The sequence below is a fragment of the Setaria italica genome, chromosome VII (genome assembly GCF_000263155.2).
Source record: "Setaria italica strain Yugu1 chromosome VII, Setaria_italica_v2.0, whole genome shotgun sequence".
NCBI classification, from domain to species: Eukaryota; Viridiplantae; Streptophyta; class Magnoliopsida; order Poales; family Poaceae; genus Setaria; species Setaria italica.
Genome location: NC_028456.1, coordinates 13,772,906 through 13,791,258, shown reverse-complemented (window position 1 = coordinate 13,791,258; position 18,353 = coordinate 13,772,906). Strand labels below are relative to the sequence as shown.

At 47.9% G+C, this 18,353-nt stretch overlaps 1 long non-coding RNA gene across 1 annotated transcript; it reads left to right on the top strand.

The window, feature by feature from the left end:
• The first annotated feature begins 9,752 nt into the window (after positions 1–9,752).
• LOC111257997 lies at positions 9,753–11,239 on the top strand. The gene is made up of 2 exons (XR_002678628.1): positions 9,753–10,387; positions 10,869–11,239. It is a non-coding gene; the product is annotated as an uncharacterized LOC111257997 (long non-coding RNA).
• The last annotated feature ends 7,114 nt before the right edge of the window (positions 11,240–18,353 follow it).

The following is an 18,353-nucleotide window of genomic DNA, read 5'->3' as shown; positions in this document are numbered from 1 at the left end:
CAGAGTAGCTCTTCTGTCTGGACTATGCAGCCTTTAACTTTTCTCGGATTTCTGCTACACGGTCCTCTGCTTCTTTGATAAAAGCTGGTTCGACCAGGGAACGCTCTCCGACTTCTGACCACGTCAAAGGGGTCCGACACTTTCTACCATAAAGGGCCTCAAATGGTGACATGCCTAGACTGGCTTGGTAACTATTGTTGTATGAGAATTCTGCATAGGGTAGACTTTGCTCCCAATCCTTTCCATAGGTGAGGACACACGCCCTCATCATATCTTCCATGATTTGATTTACTCGCTCTGTTTGGCCATCGGTCTGAGGGTGATAGGCTGAACTTAAATCCAGTTTGGTTCCCATGGCTTTATGCAAACTCCTCCAAAACCTAGAGGTGAACTGAGTTCCTCTATCTGAGACGATCCGGCTGGGCACACCATGCAGCTTCACTATGTTGTTGACGTAGAGTCGAGCCAGTCTTTCTCCACCGTAAGTGGTCCGTACGGGCAGGTAGTGAGCAACCTTGGTGAGTCGGTCCACTATTACCCATATGGAGTCATTTCCCTTCTGGGTTCTGGGCAAGCCTACTACAAAATCCATGCCAATCTCGTCCCACTTCCAAACCGGGATAGGCAAGGGTTGTAGCAAGCCGGCTGGCTTCTGGTGCTCGGCCTTGACTCTTTGGCAGGTATCGCACCGGGCGACAAACTGAGCTATGTCTGCCTTCATCCCGTTCCACCAGTATTTTTGTTTTAGGTCCATGTACATCTTAGTGGATCCGGGGTGAATGGAGTATGCTGAGTTATGGGCTTCATCCATGATGGTCTGCCGGAATTCTCCGTCTTTAGGGACACAAATTCTGTTCTTATACCATAAGGTTCCCTTGTCATCTACCCTGAAATCCGGGGCTTTATTTTCTCCGGTCTGCTTGCGGATTTTTACAAGATCTTGGTCTGAACTCTGGGCTTCTCGGATTTTATCCTCTAACGTGGGCTGGACACTTAGCCTACGGCTAGTATTCTGGGAAATGATATGCACATTCAACTGGGCCATTTCCTCTCGTAGTCGGGCATTCTCGGGTCCGGGCTGTCCGTAGGACTTTCTGCTTAGGGCATCAGCCACCACATTAGCTTTGCCAGGGTGGTAATGGATTTCCAGGTTGTAGTCCTTTACCAGCTCTAGCCACCTCCTCTGTCTTAAGTTTAGATCGGGTTGGGTAAAGATGTACTTTAGGCTCTTATGGTCGGTGTAGATTTCACACTTATTCCCAATCAGATAATGTCTCCAGATCTTGAGGGCATGCACTACGGCTGCAAATTCTAAGTCATGGGTTGGGTAGTTCTGCTCATGGGGCTTAAGCTGTCGGGAAGCATATGCCACGACCTTCCCATCCTGCATGAGGACACAGCCTAATCCTTGTCGAGATGCATCGCAGTAGATGACGAAGTCTCGCTGGATATCTGGCAAGGTCAGCACTGGGGCTGTTGTCAACCTTCTCTTCAGCTCCTGGAAACTCCGCTCACATGACTCGGTCCAGGTGAACTTCTTGTCCTTTCTGAGCAACTCGGTCATGGGCCGGGTTGTCTTGGAGAATCCCTCAATAAACCTTCGATAATATCCAGCTAAACCCAGAAAACTCCTGATTTCACTAACATTAGTGGGCTGCTGCCAGTTGGAGACGGCCTCCACTTTCTCAGGGTCAACTGCTACTCCTTCCGCGGTCAGGATATGACCAAGGAATGCCACTTTCTTAAGCCAAAATTCGCACTTGCTGAATTTAGCATAGAGTCGGTGGGCTCTTAATCTTTCCAAGACTACCCGTAAGTGGTGTTCATGCTCTTGAACACTCTTGGAGTAAATAAGTATGTCGTCAATAAAGACTACGACAAACTTATCTAACTCGTCCATAAACACCTTGTTCATGAGGTTCATGAAGTAAGCAGGTGCATTGGTCAATCCAAAGGACATCACTGTAAACTCAAATTGACCATAGCGGGTGACAAAGGCGGTCTTCGGGATGTCGCTCTCCTTGATCTTGAGCTGATGATACCCCGATCTCAGATCTATCTTGGAGAAATACTTGGCTCCCTTTAGTTGGTCAAACCAGTCATCTATTCTAGGGAGGGGGTACTTGTTCTTAATAGTGACCTCATTTAATGCGCGATAATCCACGCACATCCTCATACTCCCATCTTTCTTCTTGACAAAAAGCACGGGGGCTCCCCACGGGGATGAGCTGGGCCTGATAAAACCACTCTGTTGCAACTCTCCCAACTGTTTCTTCAGCTCGGCTAACTCTGGGGCTGCCATTCTATAGGGTCTCTTGGCTATAGGGGAGGTTCCGGGGACAAGGTCAATTACGAACTCTATGTCTCTATCAGGGGGCATTCCAGGTAGTTCCTCAGGAAAGACGTCCGGGTATTCACCCACTACCGGGACCTCTCCTAAGATCCTAGTCTCCATGCTGAACACCATGGGGTCTGGACCACTTCCCTTAGTGTGGCAGGTCACTTGCACACCATCTTGATTGGTCAGGTGCACTACCTTATCAGCACACCCTATATGACTGTCATGTAGGCTTAACCAATCCATTCCAAGGATCACATCTATCCCCTTAGACTTAAGTACTACTAGATCCGCCAGAAATTCTACCCCACTTAAATTGATCCTTACCCGGGAACAGCCTAGTCGACACTAAATGTCGGCCCCAGGGGTTCGGGTTAATAGGGGTAACTTTAGTAGTACTGTAGGTATATGATGTTTCTCCACAAAACTTGAGGATATGAAGGAATGTGATGCTCCAGAATCAAAAAGTACTGTTGCCAAGACTGAGCTGACTAGGAACTCACCGAGTACCACGCCCTGGGCGTCGCGAGCCTCATGCGCGCCGATGTGGTTGACGCGGGCTCGACCGAATGACTGCTGGGGCGGCCTCATCTGCTGGCTGTTGTTGTTGCCGGGGTTGCCACTGCTGCGGACTGGCACACGGTTGGCTCCTGACAATGCGGTCCTGGGCCCAGCTACTGAGTTGGACAAGGCTGATGCTGCTGGCTTGTTGGCATAGGGGCAGTTGGCGATGAAATGCCCTGGCTCTCTGCAGTTGAAGCATGCCCTACCATTACTGGTGACCTGGCTGGCGCTGCTCTGTGGGGCCTTGATGGAGTTCTAGCTCCGGAATGGGGCAGCAGTCTGATGTGAGCCAGGTGTTTGGGACTGGGTCCGATAATGCATGGGAGCTTGGGATCTGGGCAAGGGATGACCGAAGCTCCTTGGCTTCTGGAATCGGTCCTGCTGGTGTGCCTTGTTTTCCAGGAACCGACGCTTGTTGTCCCTCCGCTCTTCTGCCTTGGCCCTCTCAGTCAAGATGGCCATGTTCATCAAGGTGTTGAAGTCGGGGTAGATCTGAGGAGTGAGCAGGGTCCTTAGCTCCGCGTTCAAGCCTTTCTTGAACATGTCCCGCTTCTTCTCATCCTTGTCCACCTCCTCTGGAGCATAACGGGCCAGCTCCATGAACTGGAAGGTGTACTCCTCCACCGAGCGGTTGCCCTGGCGGAGTTCACGGAACTCATCCGCCTTGCGCTTCATGGTGGCGGCGGGGATGTGGTAGCGACGGAATTCCGTCACGAACTCATCCCAGGTGATAGTGGAGGCATCCTGGGCAGCCGAGCAGTAGTTCTCCCACCAGGCTAGGGCAGTCCCAGTGAGTTGGTGGGCAGCCAAGAGAACTTTGTCCCTGCTCTCACACCCAAAGGGTTCCAGCTTCCTCTGGATGACGCGCAGCCAGTCATCCGCGTCCAGAGGGTTGACAGACCCGCCAAAAGTGGGTGGCTTGGTCCGGAGAAAGTCAGTCAACTTCTCATTCATATTCTGCCCGCGGGACCTTTGGCGGGTAACGGCGTTGGCTAAAGCTTCCAGCAGAAGGGTCTGGTTGTTCATCACTTGAACCAGATCGATGACCGGTGGGGGCGGTGGCTGCTGTGTTCCCACTTGGCTTTCTCCCCTTCCTTCTGGCTGGCTTACTTCCTGCTCCTCAGGGAGTACCGCCGGGGGCGGCTCCTGCCTTTCAGGCTGCCTCTCAGCACTGGGGGAGGCATGAGCCTGACTTGGGGAAGTCCTGGTGGCACGTTTGGGCGGCATCTGCAGATTGAGTGAGACCTTTTTATGAGAGTATGATTTGGATTTTAGTGATCTTTAAAGTGGTTATTTCGTATTTTCGAAGAGACAGAATCCACCTCCTGTCGACAAACACACAGACTAACAAGCAACAAACACAAACGATTTTATTTATTTTGCCACGGGGGTACAACACTGCTGGGGGTAAGGCCAAAACACGCACTACACGACCGGTTACACCAACACAACTGCAGGGTAGAACTCTAAACTACGGACCATGACGGCTTCATTCCTTGAGCAATACTGGCTGGGCACACTACTCGCGGGGCGAATCTTCTCCCTGGACTGAGTGGTCTTCCATTGGAAGGAGGAGGGCCAGCACCTCATCCTTCAGAGTCCCGCCCGTGGGAGGGGTCTCGGGAACCACTCCATCCGACACCTCGGAGTTCCTTTCTGAAGGTGGTGGTGCCGGGGTGGCGTCCGGACTTTTCCGCTTACTGGGTCCTGGGGCAATGGGGATCCCTTCGAGGATCGGGGCCTCGTCATCCTCGATGGCCACCATCCTTCTTCTGGCACGAATGGTAAGGTGGGCATCCTTCAGCTCCTTGGAGTGCCGATCTTCAGCCTCCTTGAGAGCCTCAACGGCAATGGCCTCGTTGCTTTGAGCGGCCGCGGCTCGAGCTTCAGCAGCGGCTAACTTCACCTGAAGCCTCCTCACCATGATTTCTGCGTCCTCGGCCCTACAGAGTTGCTGCTTCAACTTAGCAGCCTGCTCGTCGTAGAGCTCATCCAAGGTGAGAAGGTAGGCAGCCATGTGTAGCACAGTGGGGTCATCCTCGCGCTGTCCACGTCCTTCCAAGGTCCGAACCCGGGCCAGCCAAACCGGGCGGTTCCTCTTGACAGGCGGGTAGAACCTCATCGGAGTGCGGCCAATGTGCCTCTCATAGATCTGGCACAGGAAACGGAGGGCCTTCCGGGCTGCCACTTGATAGGTATCCTTGTGTCGGAAGCCGGTGGCGGTCACGTTCCATGGCTGGATATCCGGATAGCGGCTGCTCCGCCCGATGTAGATAATCATCTCACACCGAGGGGTCCCGCGGTCCTCGTACTCCCTGCTGGTGTACTCCGGACGCTCGTAAATCCCAAGGCGGTCCATGCAGGCGAACAGCAATTTGGGAAAACTAGGCTCCTCCAGGCAGTGGCTGTTGACCCATCCTTCTTCGGCCATCTGGAAAAGATCCGGGGCACAAATTAGTTTTCCAATAGAGCAAGGGTAGGGAGAAATTTTGTAATTCTTTTGTTTTGGTCAAAAGGGTTAATCCAGTCCTAAGGTTGCGTCCTACAGCCAACGACGGCTCTGATACCACCTGAAGCGTCCCCACATAAGTAGAGACTAAATGTGATACAAATATCAGTCCCAGGAGGCTGATAACACATTTATTCGACAGATAATTCAGTTACCGTACAACTCCCGAGGGAGTGGGCGTGAAAGCCACGCAGCGATAAACAGTAAATAGATAACGGCGGCTAACCAAGCGACTGCCAAAAGACAGCACTCGGGACTACACGGCAGCAGCAGCATCTTGGGCAGGGCAACACCACAGGCAGCGTCGGGTGCGGACACAACCTCTACTCGAGGTCTTCTGCGACGAACTCAGGGTCTTCCTCTGTAGCAATGAAGCAAGGGTGAGTACTAACGTACTCAACAAGTCCAACCCCATCCACGGAGGGGATACAAGCAAGATTATGCACCAGTATAACAAGGATAGGCTAGGGTTTATTTTGCGGAAAAGCTAATTTTTAACCCATGCAGGGGATCGTTTTCGGAAGGATTTTTGTAAAGTTGCCTTTAATACCCGAAATACTGAGTGGGGTTGACCCTACACAAAGGATCCAACTTTTATCGCTATCGGACTCCCCGTCCGTCATAGCGCACGGCACAACTGCCGGACTCTTCTGAAATCCCACACACACACACGCACACACACTCATGACATCCTTGCCCAAACACTAGTTATGTGACCAAGCCGTAATTCGTCCAATTCCGTGGACACGGCTACCCGGATAGGTTTTCACTCTGCAGAGGGTGTACACTTTTCCCACAAGTAGGGTACCGTAGCGCGATCACCTTAGTGACGGTACGGATCCTAACAAAGCCATTACCCACCTTAGCTAAGACTGGCTAGTTCTCACGGAACACCCAAGGGGTCCACGGCTCATTTAGGAGACCGTAACCGGGACTCAAGTCACCAAGATCTTAATCCTTTTCCGTGGGTTCCCGTTGCTCACCAGCACTCCTGAGGACTAACCATCCAGCTAGTGGGGTTTATGCTAAGCCGTTGCCCATACAACGGTCGAGTGGTTGCACGATAGTGGAATTAGGCAAGACGACACATTAACTCGGTCCTTAATTACGACCGGATGGATATCTCCCAACATTGCCCAACCACCAAGGTACGAGCACAACAACTGGGCATCCCACACAAGGAACACCCATCCATCCCGTCCACACATTTCTTTTCCCGAACCAAAAGCCATGATTCTTACCTCCCGAATACACCATTGTAATAATGTTTGCATTTGAGTAACAGGTTCCTAAGTGTTCTAGCGGCGGTTATCAACTAAACAGAGCGAGTCATATTTAGAGATAAGCATAGGACAACAAGGAATGTTCATAACAATCAAGGGGTGGCTATCCAACCATGTCTTGCGATAAAATAATATGCATTTTGTAAAAATAGGCCAATAGGTTGTGTTTGAAAAAAACTAGGTATTAAGTATGCATCAAAAGGGTGAGATTGGACTTGCCGTCTTCAAAGCCTTCCGGGGGTTCCGGCTCGCGGTACTGGTCCTCGGGCTCGGGCTCGCGGTCAAACTCTTCCTCGGGCTCCTCCTCGGGCAATCCGCGATCTACGGCACACGCAAACAGGCACACGAATAAATAAAAGAGAAAACGATTTTTAACCGTGAGCTCCGAACAGGAAACGCGAACGGAAAATAGGTAGAGGGATTATTTTTGGGAAATTTGGATATGGATCGGCGAAAGTATTCTGGAGGGTGACGTGGTAAAATTTGGGATTAATTGGAGGGAGTTTGGCGCATGAAATGACGGGTTAATCATTGATTAGGGGCTTAAATGGAGGTTTGGGGCTGATTTTTAATAAACCAGGGACCTATTTGTAATTTCTTTCGGAAGTGGAGGGGCTTATGTGTAATTTGGGGAAACTTGGGGGTTAGATCGGAATTCTTGGAGTTTTGGCTCCTTCTTCTTCCAGGAAACAGAGGAAGAGAGAGGAAGGGAGAGAGTGGCCGGCGGTCGGCCGGCCGGGCGTCGCCGGCGGCGAGCCGGGGGCGGCGGGTGGTGGAGGAAGAGGAGGGGGCCCCGTTTTGCCCCTCACCTTGGGGAGGGGTGGACCGGGCGCCGGTATTTGGGCGAAGGAAGGCGGCGGCGGGGCGCACGGCGGCGGCGGCGGCTCGTAGTGGGTGCGGTGGGGGTGCTGGTGGATGGAGAGTGGGGAGGCCGGGCGGCTTTTTATAGGCGGCGGGGAGGGCGCCGGCGGTGGCGTGCGGGTCGGGGCGCGGCGTGGCGCCAGGCGCCGGGCGGAGTGGCGGCGGCGTACGGCGGGGTAGGGGCCGGGCGGGCCGGCCGGGAGGTGGCGCCGGGCGGCGGCACGTGCCCCCCCCGGGCGCGGGCCAAGGCGGCCAGGCGGCGTGGCGCCAGGCGCGCCGGCAGGGCCGGGCGGACCGGCACGACGCGCCAGTCGTGGGCGCGGCCGGGTTTAGGCGCGGGCGGGGTCGGGCGCCAGGCGCCGTGCGGAGTGGCCGGCGGGCCCAAGGTAGCCGGGCGGCGTGGCTCCAGGAGGGAGGGGCGCCGGGTAGTAAATGAGTTGGGGCCGGTCCGGGTGCCAGGAAGAAGAAGGAGGAGAGAGAAGGAGGGAGGAAGAAGAAAGGAGAAGGAGGAAGAAAGAAGAAGGAGAAAGAAAAAGGAGAAAAGGGGAAGAAAAAGGGAAGGAAAAAGGAGGAGACCGGCGGCACTCGCGGCTCGCGGTCGGAGCACGCGCACGGCGTCTGACACCGGCACGCGGCGAGATTCGCGGGCACGGATAAAAAGATAGGTGGGGGTCGGCATGGGTACCGGGACGGCGAAATTGCTGGGAAGGGTTCCGATTTCCGGGAGCTCAGCGGTAAAAATTTTAGAGACGGTTTTTAACGGGTGATTTTTTTGTTAGTGATTTTCGCGGGCGTTACAGGAGTGTACATTTGTTGATGAGTTTTTTGAGAAATTATTAGAGGACAGAAAGCAGGCTTACACATGGAGCAGCAACGAGTGTTGGGGCAACCAGCCTGCAAAGTGGCTCATGAAGCCTGAGGCTCATGAAGCCGCCCGCCACGTAGTCGTCGCCGCCGCCCGACGCCCGCCGCATAGTCGCCGCCGCCCGCCGCGTAGTCGCTGCCGACCGTTGGAGTCGCCGCCGCCCGCCCCATTTCAACCCTAGGTACCGTGGAGCAACAGCGCGGCACGCATCTCCTGAACCACGGAGTCGCCACCGACCGCCGCCGGGGAGTCGGCGCCGCCGCCCCGCTCCTGAACCCTAGATGAGCCTGCGACCGATTGGAAATGAAGAGGCCCAGTCGCAACCTCTGACTAATTGGAAATGAGGAGGAATAAAAATAAATAAGATTGTAATTAATAAAGATTTCATTTCATCTATTACAACATTGCCATTTTACATCTTTCCAATAATACCCTTATACTACCTATACAACTCATGCATACTACATATACTACCTATACAACTCATGCATACTACATATACTACAGCTTAAGGTTTTAGTAGTATACAATTAATCTCAACCGTTGGATCCTTCCATACGAATTCTTTTCGAACAGTAATATATGGTAGTATTATCCACCGTAAAGGAGCTCATGTTGTAAAGAGATAACGGAACATGCCCGGACAAGTTATTGAAACTCAGATCCAGTTCAAAAAGTTTTGGAATGTGACCCAAACTTTCTGGAATTGACCCTGTAAATTTGTTTTAATTTGGCCTAGCCGTATAGAGAGGAGGGAAGTAACATTTCCAATTGATGGAGGAATGCTTCCAGAGAGGAAGTTCTCAGTAACGCAAAGGTACTTAAGGGTTGTGACCTTACCAAAAGGAGGGATAACACCTGTCAGAGAATTCTGCTGGAGATCGACCTTAGTGAGGACAGATGAGTTAGCAAACAAAGCAGCAGGGATGTCTGCAGTGAGGTTATTACGTGACAGGATTATCGTGCTAAGTGAGGAGCTACTGGCCAACGAGACAGGAAAACGACCGGTGAGACTATTGTTTGCGAGGTGGATATAGCTAAGAGACATGATAGAGCCTTCTTTTGAAGCCTTCAAACGAAACCGTCTAGGATCTAGACGAATACTATAGAAAAAATGAGAAATTCTAGATATTCTAAAAAAAAGTAAAATATCAATCATCATGTCCATCGGATCTATTATGTTTTCTAAAAATTACCCACCTATACCATTATGAAAATAGCCTAAAATAACTTCTAAATTTATATCTAAATTATCCACCTCTACCATTATATAAAATAAATTAAAGTAAAATCTCTTTCTTAATTGGAAACCTGAGCCAAGTTCGAGCACGTCAGCGGACCACATCGCCTATTTTTTCCCACCGTCGGATGTTGAACGGGCTGTCCAAAAAGTGCTCCAGACTCTTCATCCTGAGCGCTAAACTCTTCGCTGCCGCCGCCGCGGCCGCTGCCTCCCTGTCCCTCCGCGCGTCGCCCCTACCCCCATCGCCTTCGACGCAAGAGAAACTCCCTCCGCCTCCACTCCCCTTCACCGATGCCAGAGCCCAAGGCAGAGCGCGTCGCAGGGCTGTGACAACTAGCGATCACAGGAAAGGCCAAAGCTGTGGCTCCAGGCGGCCGCCTCCTAACCATTGCGCGTCGATGGAGGTCGGGCTCTAGTCTGAGGCTCACCGCTTGCCACGGCTCGTGCTGTGCTCTCCCTCGACCCCGTATCATGGACGGGATGGGATGCCGGTGTGCTGCTCCGCCTCCCAGGTGACCAGGCCGCCCCTGCCTCTCCACCGGCCACGTAGCACGCGAGCTGCAGATCGACGCGACGGTGGCGCCAAGAAAGAGCTCTCCTCGCTTCCGTCCTGTACTCCTGCAGTGGAGCGATGGAAGGTGAGCTGGACGAGCAGCTCAAACGGTTGTGAATCGACGTTGCCTCCACTGCCTGCAATGTGTTCGACAAAATGCCAAGCTCCCAGGTGATGAAGACCTGTCTTCTTCTGTACAGATTTTGCAAATAACGTCAACAGAAATTCATTTTTGCACACTTGGTGTAAAAGATGGAGTTCTCTGGCTTGTTGATGGGTATATATTAAAAGTGAAAGAACAGTTCCTTACTGTAAATTAATTTTGGAATTTGGGTGACCACCACACCAAGATATGAGCATGACCTGCTTTCTCTGTGCGCATTCATGACCTGCTTTCGCCCACTCATCTGTTGACAGAACATCGACTTGATACAAAAACAGAAAGTGGAGTCTATGTGCTTCCTGGAAGCAATCAAGAGAAATTATTGATATATACAATCACTTCTTTCTACCACATTGTCACCTTGATCAATTTATTAATCATGAGTTGAGAAGATGGATAACTAAACCCATTCATCATATAGATATGTTTTCCATGGAAATTTCTTAATCATGGTTTATTCTAATGCACCTACGTTCTTGGTGCACGCAGGTTTGCTCATTGCCAGAATTTGTTAAGTGCAAGAGAGACAGGTGCAGATGGATAAGTTTCTTAGGAACCTTCAGAAATCAAACATTAGCAGATGATATCAGAAAGTTAGACTTTTATTGTAACTGTCATAAGTTATAATACAGCCAGGCTGCATATCATTGAGTCTGGTGGTGGAGATACGGTATAGTACATAACCAATGTGTAAGGAGCTGCAAATATATATCTCGAGTATTTAGGATCAGGCAAATATTGCTAAGGTGACTCTCAAACCCAACACGGGCCATAAGGCGCGGCAACGTCGCGTCGTCTTTCTCTTTAGTTACAAAGAAGCTGTATCCAAATAATTATTAACAAGAGTAACATATATACAACTCTGATTCCCTGTTATAACAACTCTTTGATTCCAAATTAATGTAACTTAAGAATAACTGTAAATTGCATATCCTTCATAAGTTGCACAGCCATTTACTCTTTAACTCTTAAGATATTACTTCAATACCATTAGATATTGCGTATTCATAATCACAGATTATTTCAAATTGCATTATAGTAAGCTACTAGAGAGTTCTATTGTGACATTAAAAAATGTATATTTTGAAACCAGCACTCTTAAAATAATTTTAACTTTTCATTTTCCATGTATTGGTAGGGTTTAAATTTGGTATTGATTTCAGACTTCATTGCCTAATTTGCAGATCACATTAACGCAATGTCACCATACCTATCTATTATCACAGGTAAAATAGTAATGATACACCTTACCTTGTTACTAAGATAATCAAACCAATGTTATTTACCCTTGAATTTAATAGCCAGTGATTATCCAACAATACATTCAGTATTAGATTGACTATCATATTTGTGCTGTTATCAAATTTGTAGACATTATCAATACATCATTACGTATGAGATGTGACTAGTATTTTGGCTTCAAATCAACCATCAGTTCTATCGTCAAGTACCTGTACTTTCTTTGCTCATCAGGCCTTTCAGTGTTTTGTACCGTTCTAGATGCTGGCACCTCTTGCCTTGCAGTAAAGCTTACCAAACAAATTTTCTACTCTAATTAATAAGAGTTACATCCCTGCCTACCTTAAAAAAGCAGAGAGAGAAGGAAAAACTAAGGTGCTCATCTTACTGAATCTGATGAGAAAACAACAACTACACATTTTCACATCCAAATATTGAACACTCAGATTCACTTTGCAATTTTTGTGTTCCGTAGTCTGCAGTGAGAAGAATATTGAAGCTTACAATTAGTAAATGACAACTTATAATGAGTGTTTGATGACAACTTGTGGATCCTGGAAAACCAATCTGAAAAAACTGCAATATGCGCAAAAAGACCTCTCTCTATCAAAAGCAAGGAGGCAAAAAAAAGGAACAAGAACAACAATGGTGCATATCTGGCACACATTACCGATACATATTTTTGACAGGTGTGCTAATATTTGAAATAACACCGGTGCATAATATGCTTGTATATATGGGTTCTATCGGAAGGTAGACAAACACTGGCCGGACTCAAGTAGCCGCGCCAGAATTTCTATTCTTCATCTACATACCCACTTATTTAAAATAATTTAAAATAAACCCTTAAAGTTGCAACTAATATAAATTTCCCACCACTGATACGTTACAAATAAATTAAAAGGAAACCTTAAATTAGCATATATATTACCCACATATGCCTTTATAAAAATAACAAGAGGTAACTATAAATTTGAATCCAAATCGTCTTCACTAAAAATATACCCCAATGTACATCAATATATGATTCTAGGATTGTTTATTTTTTACACTATTAGTGTATAATATAATAATAAGGTATATACGCAAGTAAAAAGTTAAATATGGATCAAAACGTTATAGAGTAATTACTAACTAAAATCTATCACAATCGGATGAAAATAATAAGTATATATTTGCATGAGTATTGTGTTAGAATATTTAACAAATGAGAGGTAGCTCAAACCTCAAAGTAACAGTTTTGTAGTAATGTGATCTCATTTTTTTTAATGAAACACGAGACACGCTAGAAAAAAAAAGATAAATTCTAGAAATTCTTAAAAAAAAATAGAAACATCGAACATCAATCATGTAACTCTAATAATCATAATCATTACTCCATTATATTTTCTAAAATATTACCCAACACTATCATTATGAAAATATTTTAAAGCAAACCCCTAAACCTATATCTAAATTACCCAGCTCTGCCATTATAAAAAATAATCTAAAATAACCTCATAATCTTCATCTAATTTACCGATACATATCATTAACAAACATAACTTAAACTATCATTCTAGATTTGTATAGATTTGTATCTAAGTTACCGATATATGTCTTTATTAAACGGTAAAATTTGCTATAGGACACTAAAAGTGATGTCGCTTTGCTGAGGGACACCGTCCAAAACGGACTATACTGGTAGACACTACCATTTGATGCAAATTTGCTAGAAGATACCGTCTCGGTTAAATTATTATTTTTAAGCTAAGGAGGAGAGAGAAACATGATAAAATGTTATTTTTACCCCTGACCCCACGGGTCAGACTCTTCTCCTTCCTCCCTCCATTTTGCGGCGTCGGGCTAGGGCCTGCTCGGCGGCGCACGGATCCGGCGTGGGCGCGGGGCGACCTGCGGCGGCGGCACGGCACGTGGCCCCTTGACGGGGCAAGGTTGGGCGGAGCGCGGTATTGGGCCAGCGGAGCGCTCGCCGCTACCCGTGGCCCCAAGGGTGCGGCCAGGAGCGCGGCGGCCGCCGGGCTCACGGCGCAGCATTCAGCGCATCCAGGCGTGGGACCACGACAGCGCCCCTGCGTCAGGTTTGAAACCTGCTTTCCGCCGCTGCGAGTGCCCGCTCGTCCCAACCTGCTACCCTCCGCCTCCTCTCCCTTGCATGCCGCCGCGCTGAGCTACGGTCTGACATGGCCATGGGTTGGAGGCGCAGTGAGAGGAAGAAGATAGGAGAGAAAGAACTGACCGGTGGGTCCATGGGCAAAAACGGCGTTTCAACTCCTTTCTCTCTCCTTCTAAACCTAAAAATATTATTTTAATTGAGTCAGTGTCTTCCAGCAAATTACACGAAACTAGAGTGTCTTCCAGCATAGTTCGTTTTGGACGTTGTCCCTCAGCAAATCGACATCATTTGCAGTGTCCTATAGCAAATTTTGCCTTATTAAAAATAACCTAAAGTAAACATGTCAATCTTAATCTAATTATCTCAATATTCATCATATATAAATATTCAAATGTAAACTAATATATGATTCTAAATTATTATTTTTGTCATTATTAATATAGAAATACTAATTTAAGGTATATACACACGATGGGTATCACCATATAGATCATTTTTAATGTACTTGAGGAAGTGATGAAAAAATATTAATTTTATGCTAAACACAGTTGTCGTTCTCAAGATTTGCGGATCAAGACTCTAGACTAGTAAATTTCTTTTATGCGCGTAAGGCTTCGGATGGTGGCGTGGGAGACACGGGATTAGACTGGTTCGGGCAAAGGAAGGATCGGGAGATGCTTGTGTTACCCACGCGGGGTTCTGTAGTAGGGGTTACAGATGTGCGAGAGAGGGAACTGATCCCAGGTCTCTTGGGTGTGCACTGATGCTCTAAGTGGGTGCGAGTGTGTTCTGTTGGCCTGGAAGCCTCCCTTGTCTCGGGTCCCCGATTCTCCTTTTATAGCGTAAGGAGACCACCGGGGTTACAGGCGAGACCGAGTGTGGGGAGGAGTAAAAAAGATAAACGATAACTAAGTAAAATACAACATAAGGAGAGGATCCAAGTTCCAGGACCACCGCCCCTCGCTCTGGCCTCCGGCTCCTGTCAGCGCGTCCGCCGGAAGAGGGCGCTGCCTCCAGGTCCTATCGGCGATCTCCCTGATGGCCGCTGCCGCCAGGCATGATGATGATGTTCAGTCGCGGCGTCCGTGCCCGTCGGGGAGGACGGCTGGTCCTGTTATCTTGCTGATGACCCATGGGACGCGGACGTCGCGTCCCTGTCGCCGGAAGCGCGGGGCGCGAGAACGGGCGGAACGGCCTCCTGTGCCGAGCGGCGCAGGCCATGAGTACCCTATAGCGAATCGGAGGGAGCCGTGGCCGCTGTAGCTCGCGCCGCACGGTCGTGCATGGATACTTGTGTCGGGTCGCGTTGGAGCGCCAACTCCTTTCTGCATGCCAGGACCACGGCGCATTTATGGCGAGGTCGATAGGGGGACCCACGAGATCGTCATCCTGATCCTTCAGTCCGCGCCCGAGGCGAATATTCGTCTTGTGGACCCGAGCGAGTCCGACCCCCGCGCCTAGGGTCGGGCGAGGCGGAGTTTCTGTGGTGGGGGTCGGGTGCTCCCGACCCCGGTCCCCTGGGTCGGGCGAGGCGGAATTTAGTCTTCAAGGGGTCGGGAGCGTCCGACCCTGGGACTCCGGGTCGGGCGAAGCGGAGCCTTGCGGCGAGGGGTCGGGCGCTCCCGACCCTGGGACCGCGGTCGGGCGAGGCGGAGTCCCGCCATCGAGGGGTCGGGATTGTCCGACCCCGGGGCCCTGGGTCGGGCGAGACGGAGTGGGATGTTCTCTGCCTCTACTGGGTCGGCGGTAATCGTAATTACCGCAGGTGGGCCTGGGCCTTCATGACTGTTGTTTTAAGCGGCATTAGGAGGTCGTTAATATTTCCCCCAACAACAATGTATGAAGGTATGCTACAAAATGAAAAATAATAATAATATGGATGAAAAAGTGTACAGGGTAATTACTAATTAAAAATCAATCACAACTAGACAAAGATACACATTTATATTAGTATTGTGTTAGAGTATTAAATAAACGAGGGAGAAGTAAGGCAAACATTTTTATTATTAGCTGCAAGTTTAATTTCTAAATAATTTTTAAATACAGTACCTTTTAATTATAATTATTATCCGGAGGATGGGTCGATGGACTAATTGTTCTTAATTGGTACTGTGCTTTCGTCGTGCTACGGGCATGTCAGCCCGAAATGTCACGAGTTAGGCCCAATCACCTATAGCACGCCATTGCCATCATCGTGCTAGTGTCAGCCCAAGGCCCTGCCTAATAAAATGTAATTTTATAATGTTATATCAACCATGATTTCTCCGTGCAATTCGCATGCGCATCCATAAAATTTGTAGTTAGAAGAGGAGAAATGAGTATAAGAGAAGAATAAAGAATAAAAAGATGAATTTACCTTCTATATTAGGCTACTAGCTTATCAAGATACCGTACCATCGTGAATTGAACGCAGCAGCTGATAAGATTTCTTATGGTGCAATCTACTTACTAAGGTTTGAATCTTTGACTCAGTACATGTACTCGTATTTTTCTAAATTTATTTTAGGATTTAACTAGCGTTATTTTTCAGTGGTATGTGACATGTCTGTTGACAACAAGATGTTAGTGGTGACTTCATCAATCTTTAAGTATCCAACAGATTAGTCTTTCGAAGGTGCTCATATGGATAGGGTTATATGCATGTATTCATAGAGTTGAGCGTGCATTCATATACGTGAGTATCTGCGTGCGTACCATGTTTTGAAAAAAAATGCCATGCCATCATGCCGTACCATGTTGCCTTCCAAGCTGAGATGCTAAGTATTGCACGGCTCTCGTATTTCTGCAGCACGGTGCAGAGTTTTTCATGTGTGTTTTGGGCCGTGCCAAAAGATTTTGCCACGGGCCGCTCTGAAATGGTACGGTCCAATTTCCAGCTCCTGCAGAAAGAAACCTCCGCTTCCTCCATTCCAAACGATGCGTTTTCCTTCCTTTCATTTGTTTTGGAATTCCTACAATTTTTCCTTTCCAAGTGGGCCCTACATGATGATGGGGTAAGACAAGGAACAGGCACCACCTTCACAAAAATCTCGAAACAAATTGGACTAGGGACCAAAGAATCTTTACTCCCAGGTCTAAATGTAGTAGTCCGTGGAGACTCATTTAATCTTGGTTTGTAATACAAACCCAAACTAAAGGTGAGACTTTAGTCCCGATTTGTATTACTAACTGGGACTAAAGGGCTCCACGGGTTATTTCAAAATAAAAGCATATCTTACTCTAGTGCATGTGCTGTGTAGGTGAGATGGTAAGGAAGGATTGTGCGATGCTTGAGGTTGTGGGTTCGAATCCCACGTACCGCGCATGTGCATATGCGTGACTTGTGGGAGCTTCTTAGAAATTTCTAATATTTTTTTTGCAAAACCCTTTAGTCCCGATTGTTAGTCCCAGTTAGAAATTCGAGCTCTTTGCGCTTTTTCAACGGGAACTAAAGCCCATTTCTCTATTAGTGAGGTCATCCTTCCGCATGTGATCTTTCATGAAAGATCCTGGACCTTTCACAATGAGCCAACATTGACCTTCAAAGATTGATTGATTTCCTTTCCCTCGCTGCAGATCTCAATGTATATTTTGTTTTTGGATGATACTAGTAGACCTTAATGGAATTTGCCTATATATTACTCAGGTTACTTATTTGAAAGTTTTGGCATGAATAGAGCGTGAAGTTCACATTGTTTCTTGTTAACGATAAAAATTGGCACAGATGGATGATAAACATGTCTAGCAGTAGCGGTTAGTGTGACTTTATCCGAATGCAAATTAGGTTTCACCATTACATAATTTTTGCCAAGATGATAAAAATGCATACATGGAACATTCCATTTGGAGTTTGGATAAGTAATATTATTTCGGGAAATTTTGTAGAAAAAACGGTCAGACTAAATTACTAAACTGGCCGGGCCGATTCTGCCTATCTAATTCAAGTTAGAAGTTATATTTTAGTACAAACTTGCAAGACTTTCTACTCCTAACTGAACAAAGACCTTCCTATCAGATCACGGCCGAATTGACACAAATACAATTTTCCTTGTTTGCCTCTCAAAACTTAATCCATTCCAAACAACCCCCCTCCCCCAACTTAATTTTTGAATTCGTCTTGACGACAACTGAGGATGTTCTAAGTGACCTGCCGACTATAAACTAACTCAAAGTCCCCCCAGGACAAGCGTCATGTTAGTAGCTTCGACAGAACCTCGACAAAACTGACTTAGTCGGGTAAAAAACCCCAGCTTAATCGGGGTTTTATGTAGAGGCGTAGTCAGGTGCGCGTTTCGTGCAATGAATTTTGTGTTAACATTTCTGGTTATTTTATAATGGTTGCTTTTGCTTAAAATCCCCATGGGCATGAAAAGCTAGCATGCATGGATGATGTCTTATTGCGGTACTAGCTTCTTTGGAGATGGCTTGGTGTCAGTTTCTTTTGAAGCTTCGTCTTTGGTGATCAAACCCAGATACTGTAGCAGTATATACAATCGAGTTGCACCGGCACTATTGCTGTTCCTCGCAGTAGTAGATCACGCTAGTCTGTCAGAGCAATGATATATAGAAAAGTTTTTTTAGCTTTGTGTCCTATAGCGGCCCATCGGTTCCATGGTCTTAAATAATGTTCAGATATGCAT